Source organism: Pteropus medius, unplaced genomic scaffold, assembly GCF_902729225.1.
Source record: "Pteropus medius unplaced genomic scaffold, Ma_sr-lr_union100, whole genome shotgun sequence".
NCBI lineage: Eukaryota > Metazoa > Chordata > Mammalia > Chiroptera > Pteropodidae > Pteropus > Pteropus medius.
In genome coordinates this window covers 15126822-15136043 of record NW_024354502.1, presented here as the reverse complement: position 1 = coordinate 15136043, position 9222 = coordinate 15126822, and the positions used below count along the sequence as shown (strand labels likewise).

The window sequence follows — 9222 nt, the reverse complement described above, 5'->3', positions numbered from 1 at the left end:
AGAAAAATTCAGGATTTAAAAGGGTGTGGGGACACATTGCTAGTACTCCACACAGATAGTAAGAGTAATTTGCTTCTAAAGGCCATAATTAAAGGCATTAAAAATATTATGTATTAATTTCTTTTTAAAAATGGTAATATTAATTTTCATGCATATATTCAGTAACATTTCTAATTTTTCTTTATCTTTTACATTTTGTGAATATATTTTTATTTAATTTTATACTAAATAGAAGCAAATATTCAAATTAACCAATCACAAACAATATTTAACATGATTTATTATGACTGTTTCCAATTTAAGAATTTAAGAATATTTAACGTGATTTATTATGACTGTTTCCAATTTAAGAATTAAGAATTGACTGTTTCCAATTTAAGAATTGACATCTTTCAGGACAACTATACTGAATTGTTATCAGAATGGATAGTCATAACAATAAATGCTTAAAATATTCTTGAGTTAGCTGAAAAATATGTCAACGATATATAATGGATAACTTCATTTTTTAAAAATGAGGTAAATTAAAATTCTTTTAAAATCTGAAAATGTAGGTCATTTCAAAAGGTGGGTTTAATCAATTATAGACTTTTTGTCAGTTTTGCTTAGATTCATATATTTTTATTGTGTGAAAATTATAAAGTATAATTTTCAAGGTAGTAAGCCTAGTGAATAGGTACTGAGTCTAAATATTAAAATATTAATGTGGGCACATTAGTTCAGCAGGAAACTTATTAGTGATGAAGAGCAATTGCCTGAACAAAAGAAGATTATTCAATTGCCAATTAGCCTGGAAGAAAATGCCATTAGTGGATTTTCCATAGAAAAGATCAGGTTCTTCTGGGCTGTCGTGAACACAAAATAAGACCAGTAGAGGAATATTGTGGTTCCAGGACCAAATCTAGATTAATCATTAGTAGCTGGTCCTGGGACAACAGTGGTTTTCTGCTTGAGACGTCATACTCCTGTGTTAAGTTTTGACTTTTGCCAGCACAGCCAGAAACCATTGTCATCTCTACATCATCCAGTCCTATGGAAGATCCCATGATGTCTCACTTCTCTAGCATCTTCTTCAGATAAAATTTCATTAAAAGGAGCATCACTATGGTGCTGAAGGGGAAACAAAGTAGCAAAAGGGCAGATTGGTTCTTATCGAGAAGTAGCCTCACTGCTTTGCATTGGCGATAATGGGATAAACTGATTCTTTAAATAGAATCTTATGTAATGGCTATGTGAAGAGACAGAGGGGTGATAGAGTAATTGTGGGGATCATTTCATAAACTATATAAATATCTAACCAAGAACTGTATACTTGAAACTAATAATAAAATAAAATGCTAAACAGAATCTTTCTATAGAATGTTTTCATGTTTTTAAAATACGAGCTACAGAAGAAGTTTTTATCTTATTTCCCCAGAGTGTCTCTGATAGGTAGTATCTAATCAACAGAAATAGGGAAAGTTACCCCATAGAGAGACTAAAGAGGACCTATGAAAATTAACAATATTCAAGGTGGCCAGGTCAATGAGTGGAAGCTGGCAGGCTTGACTTGTGTTTTCATCTTTGACTCATTTGCTGTCTCTGTGCCTATGTGGCAGAATTGGTATGACCAGGCAGGCATCCCAGTTCTTGGAGTGTTTCCATCCTTGTTATCACCTCTTTCATGAATAATGCCTTTAATGAAAACCGGCTATTGCATTCTGCATTTGGTAGCTTGTTTCCTGTCCTTCCTATTCCGACTGGATGAGCCCGGCCAGCGAAACTTCAAGGCAAGCCAAGAAAGGATGCCTCTCCCTCTCATACACTCTCAACTTGTCAGTTTGGGGGGAAAATTATCCTGTTACACATTTAAAAAGATTATTTGTTGAAAAGTGAAAAAATGATTACATTTTCACTCATTCCTAAGCATCCATAATCAGTGAATCAGAGAAGTCTCTAAATTAGATCATTCATTCTCTGGCTCCAATTAGCATTAATAAAGAAATCTCCTTTACTTTGTAGGTTCATGTGCCTGACTCAAGCAAGATCTGATATGATTATTCACATTTCATGATTTTTTTCAGATGGGCTGAATCGATTTTGAAATCAGACTCTCCCCTCCTCCCCAAATCAGTTACATTTGAAGTCGACCCTCTTCTTTCTTTTCTATCCTCCATAGATCAGCTTCCTCCCTCCCTTGATTTCTTGTTGCTTTAGCTGTTCTTCTGTCGGCTAATACTTGGCATTCTGATGCCTTTCTTTGCTACCAGCTGTTTTCACACTTTATTTTTCCTTTTTTTTTCAAAACTGAATGCCTTTGCAGAAGTACTTTTCCCTTAATGGTGAGTTTATTCCCAAAACTTAATATGTGTTGAGATTCTGGAAATGGTATGCTTTTTAAACAAACAAACAAACAAAAAAAACAGGCTTATTTAAAATAAGATTTAAGATGAAATCGTGAGAAAATGAAGAATCAGATCATCTCTCTTTAAAAAAATACTTTAGGAATTCTGAATATTAATCTAAATTAGTATTAATTAGTAGGTTAATAAGGTCTTCTTTCTAAATTAACGTTCTTTTCTTTTGGTAGCTCAGTGAATGTCAATGGTGTACCGTCACTTTACTCATCAAAAAAAAAAGCATGCTCATTTAATGCTCAGAATGCTGATTTCCTTTTGGATGTCTTAGGCTCTGGTTTATTTCCACATTTCATTTTTATAATTTTCTACATAGATGAATGACTATTTTTTTATTTTTAATTTAAAAACAGGTCATGAGAGAAAAGTTATGCCAATGCAACTAATCTTTAGATAGCTAGTGCCAGGAAAGCAATATTCATATTGTCCTCACTGGCTTTCTTTTTGAAACTGTGGTTCCAGGGAAAATGATTTACTGCCAGGCTGGACTGAAACTTGAGCTTTGTAGAAAAGATTTATTGGCATTGACTTTGCATAAAGCCATAATCATCCCTGAAAAGACATTTGTCACTATAAAACCTTATTTTCAGGTACCTGACACTTTCCATAAAACTATGCTTTAAGTGGAAAAGTCATTTGGATTTTCAGATGCTTTATTCTAGTATTTCTTGATCATTTAAAGTCTATTATTTCTTGAACTTTCTGGACACACTAGGGCAGTTTTTCTGGGACCTATCCCTAGGTTTCCATGAGGCAAGGAATGTGTGCATTTTAAACAAGTGCCTGAGGAGATTCTGCTGTAAGTCTAAGAATGAGAAACACTCTTTAGAAAAGGGGTATGAAGTCCTACATATAAATCGTGGCTCCATCCTTTTATATGTGTAACCTTGAGTACGTGACCTCTCTGTCTCACTTGTTTCTTACGTATATTCCTTACAAATGCCTTAATTGGGCAAGTACACTTTCTGTTCATAAATTGTGAAGTTTAAAGAAAATAAAGTAAGGAAGTACCTTACAAGAAGTGCATATAAGAAGCAAACAATACAACTTAGTTCTATTCTTTTCTCTACATTTCATGACAACAATCACAAACACACGCAAAAAAATTACGTGTGTTTGTGTACACATGCACACTCAGCAGTCAGTCTGGGGTGGAGCAGCACTAGAAATAGCAAATTGATCTCTTGATCAGAGTAAAATTCACATGTAGAAAGCATCATTTATGATCAGGCCACAGCCCTGCATTTGCCCTGTCAAGGTTAGGGGACATAAACAAGAGCCAACGTTTATAGCAAGATGGACAATTAAAGAGACTTGGGACACAGTCTCGAGGCAGACTAAGAAGTTGAAAACATTCCTCAAGTACCAATGACAGGTCCTCAGATTTGAACAAAGAGTTTAAAGTGCATAATGCACTTAAGGTAGCCTGAAAAGGCCAACTACTCACTTTACCATATTCATTAACTTGCCATGACACTGTGCATAAATTAATTAGTCCATCATTTACTGTTATCTGTGCCACAAATCAGAGGAGATCAAAAGTCAACCTAAAAGCACCTGTGCATTTCAATTGATTCCAAATGTAGGGTTATTATAGCATTTGCTTTTTAATAAATAGTGAGCATCTTTTATAATGTGGATCTGTGAGCTCTAATTGAGGTCACATTTAAAAATGTTTAATTTCTGAATTTTAAGTGACTATTGCATTCTGCTTCCTCTTTGAAACTCAGAGAGAAAGCTCCTTTTAGTTAGTTTTGGAGAAAATACTGTACATCATGAAATCAGCCAAAAGAAAGAAACTACCAAGCAATAGTACATGTAGCTGTTATTTCCAGAATTATCCATTTTGGTGTCAGTCTAAGACATACTGGTTAAATTGTTTATTTTAATATGAGATATATTTAGAGAAGGTTTTGTCTTAGTCACTGTTTTATAAATACTCAAAGAATATTTTGTGAGATGTTACAAGTGAAAATAAAAATCTGGTGAAGTTGTGCCCTTATATCCAAATCTTATTTAACCTAATGGATTTATTACAGAGGCACATACAAATACATTTATTAATTAACAATAGAAATTTTACATTGACATAAATAACATCTAGGTCCTCTACAAATAGATTTGTTTAAATGTTTTAATTCTGGGTTAACATTTATGTTGATTATTTAAAATGAATTATTATTAGAAAAAATATTCAAATACTAGAGATGAAAAGCACATGGAAAATTTTAAATGCTTGTCGACTATGAAACGTAAAACAAGAGTTTGTCCCTTCAAACAATAGTCAATTAAAAGACCAATATTTATTGATTGACTACCTTAGATACACTAGCTATATACCTACAAAGGAACTCTTACGGTGACCCCCCCGCCAAAGCTGCCACATTGCTTAGCTCCAGGGGGATGTTTATATCGTGCACTGTGAGGATGGTGCCCGCTGCAATTAAGTAGGGAGCACCCGCCTGCAGGTTGGATGCAGCAGCCTTCCATGGCCCACGTCCTCAAGTAGATGCAATACTTCTCAGTAAGGGGAAGGAGCAGGTGGGGTTGGAGACAGACTGAGATACATGAAGCAATAGTAACAGGAAAGTATATATAACAATATTATGAGCATGAAGGGAGAAAAAAAATAAGACAGCACATGCCATAGTTTGTTTCTTTTTCCCCTCATTAGGTGATAATGAGTGGATTCTAAAACCACCTGAGTAGCTGGGCATATAGTGGAGGACACGATTCAGTGTAAAATTACTGATTTGATAGGTTACATTTTATTTCTATATTTTAATCACATTGCCAATTCATAATTACATAGTGAAAGCATCTATCTCATATTTAAAATTTCCCAAGAGTGCTGGGTGGACGCAGGGTGGTTTTTGTTTGGGGAAGGAACTGCGTGTGCAGTGCCTTGGATAAGGAATGGGTTTACAAAGTCCAATTCCATGAACAACATTCCTTGGAAACTTAGGAAAGAACGCTCTCATGTGTAAAGTTGAGCATGCAACTGAAGAGTTGTACAGACAGTTGAGTGCTGTAGGTGTTTTACTCATCCTCCAGTCCCCAGCTCAGGAATCGCTTCCTCCAGGAAGCCTGTCCTGCTCTCTAAAGTTAGGTTCCTTGCTTTTCCTGTGGTTCCACAGTACCCTGTACTCATCTCTTTCAGTGCGCTCATTACTCTTAATCGCAGTTGCCTCTTTACTGTTCTGTCTCATATAACAAAACAGTGATTATTCATTAAACATTTTTCTAAATAAAACACTGCCCTTAAACTTTAATTATCTCCTTTAATAATAACAAACACCTAGTGAGATAGGTATTATTATTACTCCCATTTTAAAAATGAGGAAATGGAGGCAGTTAAAAAAACTGTTCAATGCCAAAGAACTACTACATCAAATTCAAATGGTTACTTTTTGAATCAAATCCAGACAGTCTGACTATAAAGCAGGGAAAGTGTCTCTTATACCGATGCTGGCGTAATTCTGAATACTTAGCATCAAATATTCATCGAATGAATAATTGAATGATTTCAGAGAAGAGGGAAACAGATGAATACTGAAGCTATAAGAAAACTTGCTAAGGAGAGGATGGGATTTTAGCTGGGCCTTGAAGAATGGGCAAGACTTGGATGAATGAGTAGGAAAGCGAGGAGCAATTAGGCCTGGAGAACTTGAACCAAACAATGAAAATAATTATGTGGTGTGTTTGAGAGACAATGAGGACTGTCTTAATTACAAAGGAGGAAGCAAATTAGTGGGCATGGGGACTGGATAGGCAGGTTGAAGTCAAATTGTAGATGGCCTTAGAATCCAGGCAAAGTAACTGGGTAGGAAGCAGAAAGCCACTAAAAGACTGCGTGTATTAAAGTGACATAACAAGAGTAGTTCTTAAGTAAAACATTTAGCAAAAAAGTAACCATCTAGGCACATTTTAGAGAATGCTGATTTTAGTTTACTGATTTAAGGAGGACAGCTCTCATTTTATTTTTATTCAGTCAACTAATGTTTGAGTGCCTGCTCTTGGTTCTATATACTCTATAATGGATGCAACAATTTGCAAAGATGATTTAAAATAATTTTTTTAGATGTCTTACTGTTCAATGTGAAGTTTTATTTTCTTTCAAAATACCAGGCTCTAATCTCATTTAAATATAACATATCTTAATGGCTTCAGTTGTCTCTAATGTGTCCTTTGTAAAATTTACTAATCTAGCTGGCATTCAAAATAGTCATTTTATTTAAGATTAAATTAGTCAAAAATTAGTTGTTTAGCTTATCAATTTCTTAATAGGTTGTAGCTTCTTCTTGCTATTGCCAGAGAACTATAAGATTCTGCCATTAGCTCTTTCTTATCTGATATATGTCTCTATAACCTGGAGAATGCAAAACTCATCAAATTTATAGATCACACAAACCTGAAAAGAAAAGGCTATCTAATGTCGTAATCTAAAAAGGTTGGAGCAAGGGTCAAATCTAACAAGATGAAGCCACTGGGGATAGACCATGTCCACCAGCACAAAACTAAAAAGATGACACTTAGCAGCAGTACGTGTGTTAAATATCCCAGGATGTCCATCCTAGCAAGTTTACAATCCATGGTGACTAAACTGAAACTTAATAGAGAATATTATCATTTCCAATTTGTGCTACCCTACAAGGGTACAATCCCATTCTACATTGATGAGGGGTTGTAAGTAAACACACATATCGATTATTTTTTTTAAAAATCCACCCCACCCTCAACTTGGAAAGCTCTATTAATTGAAAATAAAAGAGCCTAATTGATTTCTCACCTTTTCAAACTATCAAATCCATCACTTTTATTGGTCAAAAATAAACCTGTCACAATGGTAGTGCTGGTATACAGAGGCTGAAGAACTTTGTAGTATATGACACTGTTAGATTCCTTGTTCAAGTGATTCTATGAACTCTGGTAGGCAGCACTATACACAGATGAAATCTAACAAGGCACCAATTCACCAACATCATGTACAATCCTTCACGCAATGCTTTTCAAACATATCATCCCTTTCTCTCTGGACAGACCTAAGAAAAATAAGTAAAAAAGAACTACTAAATTTGATTTCTAAAAATGATCAGTTACCAAAATAAAAGAATTTGTTTTCAACTTACATTCTATGTTTACTTTCTGAAGTTTCTTAAATTGTTAGCCCCAATTTTTCTTCTAAGTTGTCATATGGTTGCTAGGCCCAATTTTAGTCTCGATTTACTAGAAGAGTCTTCGAAAGATATTGTTAATTTTATCAAAATCAAATTACCTCAAAAACTCATCTGCAAACTTTCTACTTTCTTTTTTTTAAATGCCGATAGCACCTGGTCTTCCTAGGTGGTGTCCCATCCAAGTACTAACCAGGCCCGACCCTGCTTAGCTTCCGAGATCAGACGAGATTGGCACGCTCAAGGTGGCATGGCCATAGACTAGCAAACTTTCCAGTATTAAACAACCACACACACACATACACAAACACACTCACTCACCCAGATACAGAGGTGTTTTTGTGTTTTCTGGATCTCTAGACATTAATAAAACTCACACAGATGCTGCTAGTTTAACAAAACACATATCGAGAAACAAAATACACATTAAGAAACATATCTAGAAAACTACTGAGTTTAACCATTCTTTCATTCTTTAATTTACTTGTTTATTTATCCAAGAAATGTTTATTTGAGTCTAATGGAGTAGTGAGGAGCCCACACTCTAGAGCTTGAGTATGGGTCCTGAGTATTCCAGTTATAGGTTGTGGGATCTTGGGCTTGTCATAGTTTCTTCATCACTAAATTGAGGATAGTAATGGTACCTGTTTTATAGGAGTGTTGTAAGGAATGAATTAAAAGACGTAAAATGCTGAGAGCAGCACCCAGGACATGTAAATTCTATATTTGTGACTTTGTTATATTTCTAGTCCCTATGCTTGATCAATATATGTTTTCTCCTAAGAACAGATGCCAATTTTTTTGACAAATATATTCACCTTTAAAATTCTCCTAAAATGAGTTTTAGCTCTCAAATTATGGAGACTACACCTCTCTGTAGGCAACTCCTTGTTCCTAAAAAGAACCTTGGTGAAATGGAAGGTGAATATCATGAAAATATTCATTTATTGAGAGAATTCTCTCCAGACAAACTACATTCCGAAGCCTAGTGGCATGACACAGATAAGATTTATCTTTCTGGGTAAAAATAGAAAAAAAAAAAGCAGAATAAAAAAATTACAGGAAAACGTATGGACTGGTGTCCTTATGCTAGTTTAATTCTGCTGACTCTGATAGTTTTGCTCCAAAAAGGGGCCGGAAAGGAAGGTGTGTGGTGACATGGGACATAGATCGGTAGGTGCTTCCCATCTCTGACAAGATCTGCTTTTGAACTCTAAAAGAAGATAAGAATGAAATTATTCTACCCTCTTTGGGGTTCTTGTTCTCTCGTGTTCCTTTTTTTTTCAGTCTTTTTCTCTCCCCTGCCCCCTACCCCCATTTTCGACACTTATTTCATTAAGGTTTCATTAAGGTGACCATGGTAACAATCTATTCTTTCATTTTTCTTTTACTGAGGCTCTTTCTTCTGTGATTCTTATTTCACTACTATTACTCTTTCACATAAATTTAACCTGTTCGATAAGCACCCACCATCAATTTCATACTAGCAGCATTTTGTGGAACACAGAAATTAGAAAGGGGGATTTCTAGTTCCCAAAGTGCTAACTAGCTGAGCGGATTGGTGTGGGGTGAGGGGAGAGAGTCAGGGGAGCGTGTCTGAGTCTGGGTAATGTAAATTCTTGAGAACTACAATTCATTGGTAGCTGGCTTCT

At 35.2% G+C, this 9222-nt stretch overlaps 1 pseudogene; it reads right to left on the bottom strand.

The window, feature by feature from the left end:
• Positions 1-7714: 7714 nt before the first annotated feature.
• On the bottom strand, positions 7715-7832 carry LOC120595799 (uncharacterized; annotated as a pseudogene).
• Between the last annotated feature and the right edge of the window lie 1390 nt (positions 7833-9222).